At 38.9% G+C, this 19,742-nt stretch overlaps 1 long non-coding RNA gene across 1 annotated transcript; it reads left to right on the plus strand.

The window, feature by feature from the left end:
• Positions 1-5,183: 5,183 nt before the first annotated feature.
• LOC147870916 (uncharacterized) lies at positions 5,184-18,935 on the plus strand. Its single transcript, XR_015533041.1, has 2 exons — positions 5,184-6,106; positions 16,047-18,935. It is a non-coding gene; the product is annotated as an uncharacterized LOC147870916 (long non-coding RNA).
• Positions 18,936-19,742: the final 807 nt, after the last annotated feature.

Raw genomic sequence — 19,742 nt, forward strand, 5'->3', positions numbered from 1 at the left:
GTTTCTTCCTTGTCTCTGCCGATGAATGAATCCCGGTAGCCACCCCCAGCAAAAATCACTTTAAAAGGTCCAAGATCTAAGTATAAGCCTCCGAAGTGGTGCTTTACATTCAAATTTCTGGTAAAAATTTTAAATACATTTATTTTATTCATAGCCTACGTTTCAAAATATAAATTTTTTTAATGAAGATTACTGTTTTCGGTGATATTACGCTGTGAAGTCTGGTAGACGTCTACTGAAGTTTTAGAGATACTTCCTGCTCCACCATCATCGCCCAGACCACACTACGCAACATTCCGGAAGACAGTCAACTCCTTTCTCACCGCCGCGAGAACCCGATAGCACACATAAAAATTACAATTTTATCGATTAATATTCGAAGTCATACCCGTTTCTTTAGAGAGCGATACTCAATCAATCTTTATGGAACTATGTCACGGGCTGTCTGTTCTATCACTTCGCGTTTCCTATAATTCTGTGTCATTCGGGAGTCGCCTGCCGCTAAAAATGCTGACATCCATCTCTACCGCTTCGAGAAGTTTCCTTCAGACAGCCAACGTGACACATTTCATTACACTGCCTGATGATTGTAAAACAGGAAGGCGCACGAGAAGTCAGAAGGCTGGCAGACTTCGCGTAACTAAAACAAAACCATTTTAAGTTTTCCTTGTCACTTGGTTCAATTTTCTCTTCCTTCCGAATATTGCAAAACCAAATATCTGTGCGACGGAACACAAGTGGGATCGTGTCGACCAGAGAAAACAGCCTCTGAAGCGTGGCGGAAATGCTCAGCTAACCTGCTCTAGGCGTATCTGTCAGACACTTTGTTTCCTTCCGAACCACGGTACAATTAGAACACATAACAAACGAAAAGTTGATATCAAGTCTGTGTGACGTCACACTAACAAGTTTTGAACCCATTTCTGATGTGGGAGAAGCACTGATATACTTGATGAAGCAGAGTCTGGAATTTTGTGTGGTAACAGATCTTCGAAAAACAGTGTTTTTTTTAAATTCAGTCTGCGACTAAAACAACATGGCAGCCGCGCGAAATCTACGGACCCGATTAGGTTTTTGTTGCCTGCGATAACTACAGACTCACTGGAGCTAGGTATGTTCAATTCACTATGCAGATAAATAATATATATATATATATATATAAACATAAATAAATAAACATAAATTTTCCACGAAAAATGTTATACGTTAAAAGCTTATAAGCATGATGACGGGTGCGAAATCTGGAGGTTACGCCTACATACGAACATTGTAAGCCTGGGGTCCCGGGTTCAATTCCCGGTGGTGCTCAAATTTATAACTTGTGTTGGGCAAGGCCGTGGTCTAGGCATCACGGAGTTTTCCTCCGGGGGCTTCCCCGGTTTCTCCGTGGCATCCCAACAATTACTCCACTCACACACAGAAGAAGGCAATGGCAAACCACTTCTGGATCATCTGCCAAGAACGTATATGAACAGGTCCCAGTCCGAGAAGAGAAAAGGATGGAAGGATCCTGTTCATATGGACCTGTCGTCAGACAGAACACTACAAATAAAAATAAAATAGGAATTTACAGTAGAGGAAGTTATGCACAGATACTTATCTCAAATGTGTACAATTACTAACTTACTGCTCTCATTACACATAACAGGATCTGAACTAAAGCGGGCGTTCTTTTCATAACCTACTATTTAATCCTGCTTCTGTTGTCGTCATAGATGAAAACCTATAAGACACACATTTTTTTACTTTACCGGAGATCGAACCTTACGATATTTAATGATACAGTTTAAACTGCAGAGAATTTAACATCGAATAAGAGAATAAATCTTTTATGAATTGTAAGTAAAGATTCAGTAGAAGAGAGTAGCGGCCAATTTCATATTAGTATGCCTGAGAGAAAATAAACTTATGACAAACCTCAGTCAGATAGTATTACACGGTATTATTGAACTCCCTGCAAATACAACGCCCTGTCAACTATTCTAGACAGATATAAGACCAGTTCGTTAGTGAGACAACTGACTGTCCCTGCAATCTGTCTTGTGGAATGTCGGGACTTGTTTGCATGACACCAGCTGCTCTGCTGTGAACCGCTGCAGAGCCCACTGTCCTCGCGTAAGGGCTACAAGATTCTTCCATGGTTACACATATAGGCTATGACCAGATACAAAGCAGGAAACCATAACAAGTACTTGCATGATGGCCGTCTTCTAGATATTAGTAACGTGTAGTCTGACAGAAATTTACCAACGTTTCAGAGGTCCTTGCTGCATCCATCATCAGGGCCAGACTACAAGGTGCTACAACCCAGACGACAGCCACCTCAGTAAGAACCTCAAATCCTACATAAGAAGCATTTGTTTTTGTTCCTATAACCTGGAAATTCTATACTCCCAGTTAGGACGACGCCCAACAAAGCATTACGACCGTTGTGGACAGAAAAGAATAATATGAAGAATATGGTGATCTATATATATGTTCTTTTGGGTTGACGCCGTGTAGACTCATACGTAGATACCAACGTTTCGGTAAAAAACACATTCTGCCTCCATTTTCTTGGCCATGAAGATGCAGACAGCATGTTTATCCGAAACGTTGGTATCTTCACAGTCACGAGAACATCAAATCCTACATGTCCCTTGTATTCTGTGAGGTTCGTAATCTTAGAAGGACGTTCAGATTAGGATGATGATGAATGTGATTCTGATTGCGGTTCATTAAGTATTGTTGGATTTTGTTATTAAGATTGTTATTGGTGGTAGGAAGGCATTTTCTCTGTCGAATACTAGAAATGTAACTGCAATTAGGTAGAATCGTAGAGAGAATGGTAGGGGTCGAATACACATTCAAATTATATTTTTCTCGTGTTTCCTCAAACCCTTCATGAAAATTATGGGATAGTACCTTAAATTAGGCCACGATCGCTTTCTTCAACATCCTTCATATTATTCACTATCATGCTCCCATGTTGAAATTATACATACGATGTATGTATGTCTTATGGATTTTACCACAGTGTAGTCTGGTAGAAGTTTACCGACGTTTCAGTGGTCCTCCTACTAGATTACACGACGCTACAACACAGCCATCTTCTTGTAAAACCTTATTTTATTTACATTTCGCCCTGCATGATTCGTTTGTTTCTGAGCCATCTTCAGGGAGACACGTAATAATTTATTTTAAATCAGCTTCTCTAGTACTTTAGCATCCCTGTAAAAAAAATTTCATACTCATATAAATTATTTACAACATAAACAGCAGCTCTAGTCGTTTAATCATTCCTTTTAACTGTTTATGCTTTATTCTCAATTTGAATATTATTACGCGAAACATAAAGATAACTTCACAGCCAACATCAAACCACAAGGACACGGAATAAATGTAGAAGAGGTGAAGATAAACGAACAATAAAAAACTTAATAAAATAATGATTTAACACGTGTGGTTTTTAAAAGCATTTGGAGTACTGCTTTAGAATTTCAAAACAATCGATTTATGTATCTTCACGGATAGATGCCCGAAAGACAAACTACAGCCATCAATGTTCTGGACATTAACAGCCAGATCTTCAAATCTGCAACAGTGCACGTCAAAGACGGGAAGTTATACGGATCAGATTAAAGTTGGAGGACATATTAGGTACGGCATCAGCCGGTATACCACTAAAATAAGAACGTAATATGACAACAATCTACTGTATCTGGTGAATAACAGATGTCACTAAACAAACAGCTGAGAACTATACAAACTTTTAGTTTATGAAAGGGGTGAGTTCCTTTAAAACATCTCCTAAAGGAAAAGGAAAATTAATTTCCCACTAAATTAAACAAAATAAATATTACACCACCTGAGATAACACACATATAATGGAACATTAATTACCATACACATCAGTATATTTATTTATTACAACTATTTTCAAAGTACGAGGTGCGATCGGAAAGTTTCAAGACTGTGACAATAGAGGGCGAACCGGATGTAGTACGAGCTTCTGCCGCTAGGGGGTGCGGCCTACATTCATAGTGAATCAGTGTGCCAGCCGGTATCATCGAATTAGCATTTGTTTCTTAGTTACGGGCGTTTTGGTAGTGCATTACACCGACCCTCCTGCGATTTCGGAATGGCGTGTGCATCAAATTTTGCCAAAGACTCGCCAAAACGGCTACGGAAACCTATGAAATGCTAAAGCAAGCATTTGGGGAGTCCGCAATGGGTCGTGCACAAACTTTTGTGTGGCATTCACGTTTTAAAAATGGCCGAAGCTCTGTCGATGATGACGAGCATTCTGGACGACCATCTTCGAGCACAACGCCCGAAAATGTTACGAAGATCGACGTCGTACCATCAACGACTTGTGCGACATTGTTGGGATAGGCTATGGGACCTGTCACCTGATTCTAAAGGAAGAACTCCACATGCGACGCATCCTGTCTGAGGACCAGAAGCAGAATCGACTTCTCGTTTGTCAGGAGCTCAAAGATCTTGCAAGAACCGACCCCAACTTCCTTTCTAAGCTCCGTGTGACTTCTTCATCTTCCCAAAGATGAAAATTCAGCTAAAGGGAAGGAGATTTGAGACGATAGAAGAGATTCAGGCAGAATTGCAGATGGTGCTTGACAGGCTGACAAAGAAAGACTTCCAGGGATGCTTCCAGGCTTGGCAGCGGCGCTGGGATCGTTGTGTTCACTCCCAGGGGAACTACTTCGAGGGTGATGGATTAATTTAATACCTGAGATAAGTGTACGGGGTTTTTATACGCGCAGTCTTGAAACTTTCCGATCGCACCTCGTAGACGAGAAATGCCTATAAAGTCCTGAAACAGGTCACAAGAGCAAGAGTAAATAAGTTGATAAAATTAAAACTCCACTGAGCAGAGTGATGTATGGAAAACCTAATAATCGCTTGTCTAGATGTGGAATTACGTCTTTTACAAAACCGAAGGTTGTCTCGAAACTCCGTTTCACGCTAAGTTGGACACATGTATAAAACAGACGATAAACTAATGAAAAATACCGATATTAAACAGAGACTTTAGATGATGTAAATAATAATGTTGGCTGCCTTCTGGGTTGTAGCGCCGTGTAGTCTGATAGAACTTTACCGACGTTTCAGCGGTCCTTGCTGCCTACACCATCATCATCCGACAGTAAACTTCTACCAGATCACAACCCAGAAGACAGCCATCTTCGTGAGAACATGAAATCCTACTGAAAATGATGACGATGATTTTCATGATGATAGCAGTGGTGGTTATCACCATGGTGATGATGACAATAACAACTTTATAACCTACGTTCTTCCCTGACGTTTCCGTAGTAACATATGACACAGTTAGTGCACAAAGCATACAGCAGTGATCAACTTTATCAGCAAATTCGATTCTCACCGCCGAACAGTCAAATTGAATTGCAGCTGACTGAACACTTAATGTGGCCCAGTAATTGAACTTGGTCCAGCGGCTTTCGTGTGTATCGCAACGAAAACACACGTCACTGGATTCTATTTTAAAAGTAACCTTCCAGATATATTTTGACGTGAATCCTTTAGAGATCCACGCAACAGTCGCATCTTTGTGTTGACCTGCGTTGGTGCAGCCCGGCTTAAAGCATTTCACATATCTCGTGTTTTCCGCAAGGCTGCCGACAGACCGCGCTTGAAAATAGACCACATTTATCTCGCGTCTCCATGCTGCTTATCATGACCTTCACAATAATAACACAAAGAAAAAGGTCAGGAACTACAGACATTTAAACATACGTGTGTACAGAGCGTCTATAATATAACGTCCTTATCCACAGATAGAATTGTATTCGAGTATGAAGTTCCAACAATAACACCACACATTTGGACGAAAATGGCTTCCGCAATATACAGGGTGATTCAAAAGTGCTTCAGAATACAACTCACGTGCTTCACCTCCAACGCGCGCGCCCGTGTGTACGGAATTTTTAATAACTCTGTGGCTGATACGATTAGTGTCCTCCATGGTGAGTCCTTTGTCACCACAACACAGCACGACGTCAGGATGCAATTGGAGACGGCCAACAGATTGCGGGTTGAACAAGCTCCCGCGCTCGGCCGACAGGGGGTGGTCCTTCAGTCTGAGGTATGAACCGGATGTTATGAAATGCTATACAGGGCCTTGGATTAAATTGATTTTTCGTGACATTTAGGCAATGGAAAACTGATAGATCAACGAGCAGATGGCAGGATGATATTAAAAAGGAAATAATAAATATATATGGTCTACGGTGTTTGATGCATCAATTTATCATCGGAATAGCGTACAGTGGCAGGCTCTTGTGAACACGGGCATGAACACTCGGGTTCCACATAAGATGGACCGAGCGATTATCAGACTGTCAAGAACTCTGCCGTATGAATTTTGTTTATTTTCACTTGAAGTTTCCTGAGACTTCGATATGATTTCTATCCAATTTCGACAGAGCCTTCTTTACGTAACAACTTAACCTTGGCGGAAAATTTCTTCTGTCCAGTTAACAATATTTTTGGGCATCGTGCATCCACAGAAGCTATCAAGGACAAGCAGGGCGAGTTAAAAGAGTAGATTCATTTCGTATCTCATCTTTTATCGCCTCTGACGATGAAAAGTGACTCCTTCGCGAAAGAAGTGTTGATAACAGAGTGTGCAACATTACCGACAATTATTTTCAATCCGAAATTTCAGTTCCTTGTTGCGTATCGTCTCGATGAGCGCTCTGTTTAAAATTATTTTTCGTGACAAAATGAATTAGGCTTCACCCTTCAAACGGTTGCGTAGCAACGGATTGAAGCAAATACTTTCATTTTCCATATTTCACGTAATGTTTAGGCTAATTTCAACAGATTTTGATGCAGTAACTCAAAACGATGGAATTCCTTTCGTTTGGGTGCACACTATTTTATAAAGTCCTACTGCTTTAATAGAACTAATTAATTAAATAAAATTATATTTACTTGATTTAATTAATTTTATTATATTAAACATAAAAGAGTACAAAATACTTCAAACATGCTTGTATTAAACAACGAACGAAAAATATTAGGAGCTTTAGTCTGAAGACATGTAGTGAAGAAAAGAAGTAGTACAAGAGACCATGGAACAGATGGATCATGACGCACAAGAGTGTTAACGGGCTACTCAAGTTTTACGGTGTATCGTCCGATGTGATGTCGGAGACCTAGCAGAGGTCAACAGCTGTAACTTATGATGTAAGCAAAAGGATAAACCCGCCTGGAGGCTGGGAAATCCACGAAGGAGTTGCCAAAAATCACTGCCCCAACCAAAGGCGACAAATGTACCTCGTGGACTGAAATTATTGAGACAAAAACTGAAATAATGAGTCAGCTTGTCAGATGAGAGGTCGGACACATAAATATGTCTTACCACAAAATTACCCACTGAACCAGTACTTCAACCACGTTTTTCGTAAGATTTGTCACGCCCTGAAGAAGGCGGCAATATGTGGCTCCGAAACGTTGGTATGTTCCCAACAAATCCGCACGGCGTTACCACCCAGAACAACATCATCATCGACAGCGAAATCACGAAAACCTCAAACCCGAAACCAGCCTCGGCTTGTATCTCCGAGAGGAACAGATATTTTGAGTTCTCGTGCCATCAGATATCCGTACTCAGACGTAACCAGCATTCGATACGCCACGGGCATGTACGTACTGCATAAATATCCGCCTCGTTGTAATGGAATAAATGGGCTTTTGGTAAAGCCACCGACTCAACCAATTTTTGATTAGTTTTTATTGAAAATGTTATAATTAATTTGAGCCGTGTAAGCAAGAGACACGTAGTATATACGACCGCGGTTGTTTTAAGGGCTGTGCCGTGATTGACGCGTGTAATCAGCCGCCAACACGTCACGGGTCAACACCAACGAGTTCCGATTAAGAAGTACAGTGAGTTCCGGAATTAGATGCACGACCACAGGATTAAAATCTAAGTTGTTACACTTGCTGAACGCCAGGTAAAACAAGGCACTCATGACAACATCTTGACCGCAGACGAAAAAAATGACGGTGTAGAAACGAGGATAATATTAAAACGAATCTTAAACGAACAAGTTATGGATTCGGAAATGGACTAGCAGCGGGCTTTTGTGAACACGGCAATAAAACTTCAGGTTCAATAAATGGTGGGTAATATCTTGACCAGATGAGTGACTATAAGTTTCTCTAGAATGGCCCTGTTTCAGAGTTAAAGATAATCACCACGCCATGAATATGTATGGCGACGTGCACGTATACATCCATGTATTCTTAATCCAAACACCAGATGAAGGTGAACGAACATTCTTCTCGACGTTTCGGCTGGTTTCACCCTCCCGGCAAAGAGAACCAGGTTCTCACCGGATAGGAGACTGGTTGGGCCCCAAAGCCGGTCTTGCTAAGATTTGTTCGTGGGAGTCGAACCCCACATCAACGTTTACAATTGAAACCTTACATAAAAGCAGCAAGTTCTTGTTCTGACAGTGTTACTATGAGACGGCCTATTCATCGGTTGTTCAGAGAAAAACTATTTGTGGCTCTCTGCCATTCGAACAAGTAGCTTGCGACATGGAAATTTATAAACAGGATAAAAAGGAGATGTTATCATAACTCGTATGCCTACAAGGGACTCGTACGTATTTTTAAATACCAAAAAGCAATCATTCTGTAGAAAGGTGTGTCGTAAATGTCTCGAAAGAACAAACTGTATCTTGCACTCACTACTCTACAAAAGTAACACGCCATTAGTTACAAAGAGAAAATAGACAAATTTATAGAACCACATCAAACCGTTTTTCTAGCAGACAGTTACGTTTGTTTCAAACAAGTGAACGGCTTCATTCGCACTATTTACATGAATGTCAATGCATAAATGTTGATATCAGACCCTATATTAAACTCATTAGTTTACAGAAATGCTTTCATAACGTACAGAATTACAGGAAATTATTATGCATCCGTTATCTCGGCAACAAGGGGTTTAATTTAAACAAAACTTCTGAAATTAACAAACAGACATAATGCTTTACACTAAAATTCTCTGCGTCAGAGCTGAGTTCAAAACCAATGTGTCGGAGACCTTCTCTGCCACCTTCATCAGGGCCGATGTGGGGACAAGACAAAGTTTCTCATACATAAGTCCACCCTGCATTGCTGCTTCTGTGTTGATCTCTAACTAAAAAAAGACGCGGATACTCCAAGAGAATTTTAATGTACTTATTCGTCGTAAAAGGTCAAATCATACTCACGCATAATTTAAAACGCAATCCAACAATCATGTAATACTGTATACTGAATTAAATCAACAGCACTCCCTCCTAGTTGCTAGGCCGCTACTCACGTCAGCTGGAGAGGTGCGAACACGGCTTATTCACAAGCAGAACCTGTGTTAATTCACGATCATTACTTCGCGACGAAATATTTTCCTGCTACCCGTGAAGCATTTGGCAATGCGAATTCTGACACTGGAAATGTGTTTGCCTTCGAAGTGGTGATGGTGCACATCTGCTGTGCATTTCTCTTAAAAGCACTCAAGGAAACAACTCGTTCGTCTTTAAATACTGATGTTACAAAAGATTCACTGCTGGCGTAGTAAATGGAACACCCTGTATTTACAACCTGGTTTAGCGGATTAAGACCTATCACGGTAAATGTGATATGACGTGTAACTAGGATAAGGGTCTAACATTACTGCCATATACGACTTCAACCCACGCAAATTCACTAGTACTACAGTTACCTCTACTGCCCTAGGACTTTGTAACAGAACTGAACACAATGCCTTCTGTTAAATAATGCAAGATGCAATTCAAGAAGCCACAACTAATTTAATATTCCGAATATCAAAATGTAAAAGTATGAAAAAGTAAAAAAAATCCTGTAGACACCATATTGACATTTTAGCTAATAATTATAACACTAATATTTTACCGCTCACTTTTTGGTGAACTTTACAAAAATTATAGTGCACATTTTCAGAGAAACTGTTATGGCTAATTACAATGGACACACTGCACTGGAATATTGATCTGGCTTAACCTACCTTCCATCCTCTGGTTAAATAAAAACTGTGCGCTGCTGACAAACCCAGAGCACTGGGATCCATATTTCGCGTCTACCTCCACGAGTTCGAGTCTTTTTTTCGAAATGCTAATAGTCGCCCAACTGGATAATAATTTCCTTAAATTTCATGGAACCCAGAGATTCATCACCGTCTTCATCAGAACTAGCCTGAGGCATATGAATGCAGTTCACACAACACTCTATTTTCCCCTACGATATATTTTAATATTATCCTCCCATCTAGGGATTAAAAAGTTGCGCGCAATCGCCATGATGATGGAGGCAGCACGCACGTCTGATATGTCATCAATATCCACACACACGCCTCGATGTTATATCTGATCTGAATGGCTACGAGGTGTACTGTCTTTGATCAAAGTCAGCTAATCAGTGCTGCCACACTCCAGGAACGGGGGGGGGGGTGATTAAAAATTAAATTATTGTGAGCGTCACAATAGAACTATGAGCGTGGGTTGTATTACTATGAAAAACTAACCAGATCCTAGACATGAAACGATACTGACTGAACAACATTACGTTGTTTGTTTGTTTGTTTGTCATCAGTCTTTCGACTGCTTTGATGCGGTCCCACGTTTTCGCCTATCTTGCGCCAATCTCTTCATTTCCACATCCTCAAAAATCTGCGTCACATGTTCCAATCTTCGTCTCCCCCTACGATTCCTTCCTTCAACTGTTCCTTCCGTTACCAAATTAACCAATCCTGGGTGCCTCAGGACGTGTCCCGCCATCCCATCTCTTCTTCTGGTAAGATTTTTCCATAGACTTCTTTCTTCGCCTATCCTGTCTAAGACCAGCTCATTTCGTACTTTATCAGCCCACTTAATTTACAAGAGAAAAAGGAAATTTTTTTACGATAGTAAGTTATTTGGAAAAAAAATCTGAAGGCTTCTCAGAAATACAAAAATCAATTAAAAACCCCAAGACTACTATGCTCCATAACTAGATTCACGGGACGGAGCCCTTCTTGATAAGCTAACAGTGGCTGAGCTAAATAAGGCATTTTACATTTTTATGGAACTCGAATTTTTCATTACAGTCTTCAAAAGTTACGAACACATTATCCTATCCTGAGTCACACGAATTCGGATTAAGTTCTGGTGAACGCGGTCCTTCACTGTTACTCTCAGACGCCAAATAAATTCTGACCAGAACACCAATACTTTAAAGCTAGATATCTCATCCATAGAATGGAAAATACTGCAAGATTGTGAATTCGGGTATGTAAATGCTCGAATTTATACCACCCCATAATATTGGGTTTCGGTGTATATATTCACGCACTGTACTCATGCAAACGTAATATCCTTATTATATAAACACAGGATTTATTCCCGAAGTCTGGCTTCCTACATACAACTCTTACGCACATCTTAAAGCAAGTGCACGCGAATACACAATTTGTTAACCTGGGATTACAAAGTTATGGCCCATTTAAATCCTGACAAGGTACAAAATACCTCTAACTGATACCTTTAATGTCTCTCTAACAATCGCTACTATTTCCCTAATATCGATTCAACAACATATATATACAGTTCTCGACTGTGCTGCCACCGATACTTCTGTATCAATACGAACGAGGACACCCTCAAATCTGAATCGCTGTAGCAAAGTACAGAGTCTTTATTCTTTCATCAACTTTGTGAAACCAAGATTCTGCAGTCTGCAACTCAAAGGACCCTGATTTTACAGTGATTATTGAGTTTTAAGAAGATTAAATACGGAAAACGGATGAATAATGCGTAAGGCTTTCGTAACATCCACAAATGAGAAATGTCACTTACTACGAATACAAAATGAAATCTTCTCGTTAACTACTTCACAATTTGAATTAAGGTTATAAATAATTGGTATTTTCAGATGTCAACTACTGCTTATTATTTTTAAAGTTTATAAAAAAAAGCAAACAAATGGTAAAACAATTAAACCACAGATAACAACGCCACTCTTCTCGACTTTATTCAAATAGACGATAAAATTTAAATTTATATTGACATGATCTAACAGCATTTCTTACTGGTAACGTAATGCCAAACGTCATACGTCTGTGACATAATCATCCCGATAATTTCCAATTAAGAGCAGACGTTTCAGCTAAGTTCATGTCAACTCCACGTACATAAAAAGTCACATCCCATATCATCAATGATAAATGTTGAGTGTTATTTATAAAATTCCATCTTATTTCAGACGTACCAATAGAAAGCTACAAAACCATGCAGTGAACTTCGGCATTAACGTAACACGTAATAAATTTTACAAACTGGTTAACACAGCATTTAAACAAAATCTTTAACAAGCTCAGCAGTAACACGGACGAATGATTGGACTATATTAGCTACTCAAGCATCCATTTAAGCTTCAATATAGCTTTAGGTCACAAAATTTATATCTTAACAACATCAGACTCCATCAGCCTCTGACTTAACGACATTAATTACCGTCCGCCTTGATTAAGTATGCTCTTATCACAAGTAAAAATAAATTAAAATACTTGTTACCTATAAGCATATGTCAAATCACGGGAGATAAAGTAGTCTGGGAATATAGCATGCACGGGTGAGATGAGAAATGAATTGGCGGGAATACCTGAAGAAACAGACCACTCGGAAGATCGAGACGCACAGGGAATGATAATATTAAAACGGATCTTAAAGAAATGGGATGCGAAAATGTATACTGAATTCATTTGGCTCAGGATAGGAACAGGTGGAGGGCTCTTGTGAACATATTTATAAACATTTTGTTTCAATAAAAGACGGGAACATTTTTAAATACTTTGACAACTAAATCGAGCGAGTTTCTTTAATTCATTTTAAATAGAAACGCACCTGGACGGGAAAAAAATGTTCACGGCCCTCGGAATTTTGTTATAAGCAAGTTCTCTTGTAAAACCATTACATATCCCAGGAGTGAAATGAAAATAAATAACAGTGTTTTTGCGGGAGAGAAATCACGACGCTTCTAAATTCTAAACAGCGATGCCGAATGGCTATAAAGCTGAATTATTGAGCAATTATGTTCTACACAAGACACAGAATTGTATAAGATTTAACATCATCTTAAGAGCTTTCACGTAACAAAGGCGTCTGATACAACGAACAGGAGTAGAGTATTTTAAGAGGCTATGAGAGAAAGTTCCAGTATCCAGTGACTTCTGAGAACGCATTGTGAGGGCAACTCGTGACGTCAATGCTGGGGGAACGTAAATCAGATCGTCGTACTATTTTGTTCTGACACCCCGGCCCATCCGTCTGACAAGCTCACGCACAAGAGAGCCATGGCGTCCCACAGCGCCGAAGTGTAGAAGCAAGCTCCAGACGTCGTTCGGATTGATCATGCATTGCCCTCCCCATGCGTCTACGCAAAATAACTGCTTGCCGAAGCTAGACTAAAAAATGTTTAGGAATTCAGTCCGTACCGCGAAGAAAACACTACACTTAACCATTACGAAGATCAACTGGTTAACGCTGTTTAAGGAAATAATCGCTGTTTACAACTGAGAATCACACAAAACACATAAATACAAAATGAAGAGTTAATGATTGTTAAACGAGCTGGTAAGTACAGTTACCACTACACTTTGAAGGGTTAAAAATTACGTGAGTGTTCACAGGTTATTGACATTATAAATATCAAAAGTAAAAATTGTTTTAGAAAAAGTATTTCCCAGCTTTCTAAAGCTCAGTGCCAAATATACTAATTGCCTTAAACGGCGTTAATAAGCTGATCCATGTTATGGTGAAGTGTTGTGTTTTCTTTGCGGTAAGGACTTAGTCTTTAAATATTAACATGAACTTCGGATTCAAAGGGTTAATATGCACAGTTTCGTGGGACTACGGTCGTCCTGATGAAGGCGGCAGTAAGAACCTTCGAAACGTCGGTAAACGGCATGACGACGTCCTCAGAATCACCGTCGACAGAACCTGAAGTCTCAAACTACGCTTTTCTTTTAAAGATTCAGTAGAACACGTAAGGCGCGTTATATTAAATTTCACTGTATTTCAAGGGTTCAGGTCCTACTCTCACTACCTCGACAGAATACCTTTGTCATTTTAATTCTTCCTATTTGAATGGGTAAGCAAACCTGCAAAGACCTTGATATAAAATATCCAACACAAAGGTTATCCCAATAACGGCACTTCCTTGAACGTAAAGATGTTTACGTCAGACCTCGTGAATGCGTGTATTGACGGCTATCGGGAATGTTTTCATTCGAGTCGACCATTCTTTTGTGAGGGAATTCTATATACACTTCTGAGGAAGTGAATATAGAATAGAGGGATGAATTTAGAATATAAAGGGGGAAATACAGAATATGCATATGAAGTCTGACTGCGCGTTTGCCTACAACGGAGAATACTCTGGTCCGGTTACAAATGCGCCAGGCACTAAAATTGGGGAAAAAGAGAGAGAGAGACCCGTCCAAGTTGACGGGAATGAACCTTTTTTCGTGTTGAACAGTAATGCAATTTGTTGCAGTATTATCTTTGCATATCTCACATGAAATATAAAACTTACAAAATTTCTTTAAAAATAAAATTAAACTTGAAAAAATCTCCAGGGAGACTAAATTCCTGCTGAGAACACCAACACCTTGACTCCAGACCACGAGACCCCACTAGAGTCTCGTATGTATTTCTTGCTACCAGAGTCGCCAACGTCAAAATCAAGTTTCATATTTTTTCTTTTCACATAGCACTAACGGAGACTTCGTACAGTCAAGCCTGACGGATATAGGTTATTATATTAGGAGCACATGTTCTAATACATAACACAAAAGCGCAATAATAATAATAATAATAATATCTTAGCACAGTGGTGCCACTATTGGGACATTTAATAATACTTAAATTCCCCTCATCGCGACTTCTGGACCAGCTGACCCACTTTCAAGATTCTTCTTTTGAGCATTTTGGGTTTATCCAGACAAAGGCCAGTGGTTGGTTATCTGAAGTGTGAGGGTGTTAAAGTCTGGCTAACAGATTGTTGCTGTCTCATAGCAAATCGCTGTGTAGAACGAAATGGTCCCTTCATCGTAAACACACCTTAATTGCACGTGATGTCGGCTGCATGAGAAGCTTGCAGCCAAAATCACAACCCCGATAACATTTAAACATTCAGTTCGTACCGCGAAGTAAACACTACACTTCACCATTACATCGATAACTTGTAAACGCTGTTTAAGTTGAAAACCAAACGGAGCTGAACTTCTCACTATTAAAGCAGGCGGTACATATAATTACCACTGGATCTTAAAGCGTTAAACATTACATGTACAGTCTAGAAATATAACTAAATTTAATGACAGTTACGGAGTTATGACGGTGTATTGTGATCTGGGGAAAATATAACTAAATGATGACATAACAACTCTTTTACATCTCACTACGATTTGCACATAAACATGTCGATTGTGTCGACTCTGGAGTACAACTGTACCTAATGCGCACTCATCATTCATTCTTTTATTCATTTTGATTCGGTTCCACTTATAATTTAATCTGCTTCTTTCAAGTACGTGGCACATTACTTTTGTAGGCAAATACCATCCAGCAATATTGCCAGGGACATTATTTATAAATGAATCGTATCAATATTTGATGGTCACAAATGCAAACTGCAGAATCATAATGTGAACAAAACCCTGATTCATTGTTCTATATTCGTGGTTGAATTCTGACGTCATTAACGATTGACGTCATACTTATGATCGATTTTCAATAGTTATGGATTAGTTTGGAGAGTGGTACCACTGTGAGCCAAGACCACAAGATTATGAACCTTACACATTAAAAAAAACACTTTAAAGCTCAGTGGTAATTATATATACCAGCTCTTTTAATAATATCTCCGAGTTTTGTTCCCAAAATTTTGGGTTTCTTATGATTCTCGGAATAAACAGCGATCATTTCCTTAAATAGAATCAACCAATTGATCACTGTCGTGTTTTGTTCCAGTTCTTGTATTGTTACAATGGAGTCGATGTATCAACGTGGAAATGCGGCCGTAGACGGACTCATCGGCTCCATCTCCCAGGTGGAACTTGAGTGAACATGGCGTAACGGCAGATATTATATCGAATGGTCTAGAACCTTGTCCCAATACCAACTCTCACACGGACATCATCACCGTGAATGGTCGATCGCTTTGTATCAATTCGACTGTTTCGACACGTTCTAAGATTCTAAGACCTGCCAACAAAGTAACCTGTCCGCTGCTGTCTCTCTCTTAAAGGACGTGGCGAGGAAATTGTTGTCTGGTAACTTGAGTCATATCCATTAACAGCATTACCATAGCAACGGTTATAACGACACACACACATTCATAAATATTAACCCACAAGGCCCAAAATACCTAATCGCCAAATGATCACAAACCAGCAGTTACTTGTTATGAATAAAAATACGTTTATAATTAAAAAATATAAGCACGTATCTTGAAACGAGTTTCGTTTTGTCATCAAGTAAAGATAGTGAGCTATTCATTAATCATCGTCATGAAAACAAAATGAAGCCAACTTCTATACAAAGCTGAATCCTAAAAAAATAAGAATTATTAGCCTTTGGAAAGCATTACTGCACAGATGTCATGAGACACACTTAATATTTGCAAATGTCATTGGCTGTAAACAAAAGCATATCAATTAAAGCAGTTAATTAGTGTAAAAGCCTTCATTATATTTTAATCAGAACAGAATGTGGAAATATTTCGATTTATTTGAAAAAAGTATTGAACACCACACACAAAAACAAATTAATTTTACAGTTTACCTTCAAAATTAAAAAGAAAACAGGTCACAACAAGGCAGACGAAGGAGGGACATTGAATTATACGATCTGAAATTTTAAAGGCTTGTATTTTTCATCAGTGAAATAAAATTAAAAAGACCAATAAGCAAATCAAGAACTGAAAACAAAACACAAACGCTGCTAATGAACGAAATCATTATTTTCAAATACAAACAGCACAAAAACGTTCCAAAATGAGTGCTTAGTTCTCCACGCATTCACAAATATACTCTTCGCAAAAAGAAACAACGCTATATCTCTCATACAATTATCTCCATACTCAACGAAAAGAGTATGACATTCATAAATCTAATTAAAACAAACACAAACACTGTATTTTATTCAACGTAAATAGGCCAGTAACAGTAGACTTACCATACTTTCGATGCACGAGAATATTCATTGTGCCCAAACAGTCCACAGCACACTGGGCACATTGCACCAATACCAGCACCGAGAAAACTAATGTTTCGCCCCGTTACACGTAGCGTGTCTTACAACTCTGCCATCCCATTGTCCCATTTCCCATTCATCGCCTTCAAAGGGTTCTTCTTATGGTCGGCCACACGACTGGGCTGATGACAAACATTTTTCCATTCTTATGAACGGGACAGACGATCGAGAATTACGAAATGAGAATCTGCTTCCAACCTCAAAGAGAACACGACGCGCCACCATAGGAAACTGTTGGTTAATGAACTGTTTCACCAGATCATGACCGATGTTTCGGATGTTATTACTGCCTCCATCATCAGGGCAATCGCCTCTGAAATATCAGTAAATATCTATCAGACTATATAGTTATCTTCATAAAACTTAATTGATTATTTATCTCAAGTGCCTAATTCTTATCGTCCATAAAACAGTGCAGCAGCCACTGTTCCGTAATGGACCCGATATTGGATCTCACTCAGATGACGTAACATCATTTGTAAACGAGCGAACAAGATGATTGGTTGTTCTGTTGAACATCCTACATTGCTGTAATTGGGAAGCAAATAATTTCGACATCCATGGCATTATTTAAATGCTATGGGGCATATTTCAGGGTAAATGAAGAACCAAACCCATGGGTAAAAGTCGATCCAGTGGGGTAAGTGAGGGCGTGACGGCTGATAAGATTTTTCAAGGTCATTCTAATATTTCGAAACAGAACTCGCGTATCACAAAATAATGTTTCTCATAACAGATTACGAGCATAATTAAATAAAATATTGGGCTATTTTGTATCGTGTCACTAAAAACAGGTAAAAACTGCTTCTAGAACATGAAAACTAAAACGAGTTCTATAGTTATATAAATAAAAGGATACAAAAATTATTAAATCAAAACAATGTTAACTCAGAATCACATTATCAAACCAATTTTGTCACAGAGGTAAAACCTCATTTGTCCAAACCATAAACCAACATGAAGATGGCCGTCTTTTTGGCTGCTACGCCGTGTATTGTGGCAGACACTGGCCGACGTTTCAGATGTGACTGCCTTGAAACAGCTCCGAAATTTCGGTAAACCATCAGAACCTGAAATATCAACAAATAACAACAACAAGAAATTTTGTAGTTAGCTAAACTATGTATGTCCTTCGCCCCGAGTTCTTCTTAAAATAATCTGTACTGAAATCATTAAATTACTCCATCGTTCAATATACTAAAACTAGACACCACGTTTCGGTAGCTGGATCTGCTCACATCTTCAGGTAAAAATACATATTTTCTTGGGTCGGGCAGAGGAGCCTAATTTCACTCCCTGGTCCAGGAATTGTAATGACATAATATTCGTTAATCGACCTTAGTACTTCTTAAAACGTAAGCGATTAAAAAATATATAAATTTCAGCTGCTAGTGTTCCATGACATGAGAAGAACCAAAATACTGTGAATCAATCCCAGAAAAAAAATTGTCTGTGGACATCTCTTTGAAGTGTCGATCGATATAGAAGTATTACATATCCCTGAAAGTTAAAGTTATGGTCGGTAAAATCCCGTCCTATTTGGAGTCTTTGAACAATTCCCCTTTCATCAGTGCAAGAAATTCCCTGTCTCATAGAAATCGAATGCTCAAAAATATCACGACAAAAGTTCACACCAGATCAAACCTAATATCATTGAAGTCTCCTTAACCTTATAATCAAAAATATAATTTAAGAATTCAGTCCGTACCGCGAAGAAAACACAACACTTGACCATTCCAAAGGCCAACTGGTTAACGATGTTCAAAGAAATAATTGCTGTTAACGGAGAGATTCATACAAAAACCCATAAATACAAGATCCAACTTTGCTGATTGTTAAAACAAATTACTTACCAGTCTTCAAGGTCAACATTCATGTCAAACATCACAACAAACACAATCTTGGCATCTAATTTTCCCAACAAACTTCTGTATTCCTTAAAAATAAAAAGTTAGTTTAATAAACAAACTTAAAAACATAAATTATACCAGGGCAAATTACATTTTTCATGTAATGCCATTACGCAAACCTTCATTACAATGTATGAAGATCCTAATTACGTAATTTAATCTTCACAAGAATTTGTCAATTTAACATATAAATAAATATTTTACTCTGGTAATATTTACTATATATTTCCCGATCAGAATCCCTCTTGAGTAGCTAAGAGTCGCTCAGCTGGTGAACCCCCCCCCCCCCCCCCCCCCCCGTCTTTTACATAAACCCGAACGTCCATTACCATGTTCTCAGGAAACCACCACTGGATACTACACTGAGCTAATTTAAATCTTCTGAAATTTTTAACGACATAATCATAGTACTACGTGGGTGAATCATAATTTGCATGAAAATGTAATAATCCCAAGTTATTTGTGAACTGCAGCCCCCTTACGTAAAACGTTCTCCTTAAAA

The sequence above is a fragment of the Zootermopsis nevadensis genome, unplaced genomic scaffold (assembly GCF_977971745.1).
Source record: "Zootermopsis nevadensis isolate Lab colony 2312 unplaced genomic scaffold, Znev_1.0 Znev_ptg000083l, whole genome shotgun sequence".
NCBI lineage: Eukaryota > Metazoa > Arthropoda > Insecta > Blattodea > Termopsidae > Zootermopsis > Zootermopsis nevadensis.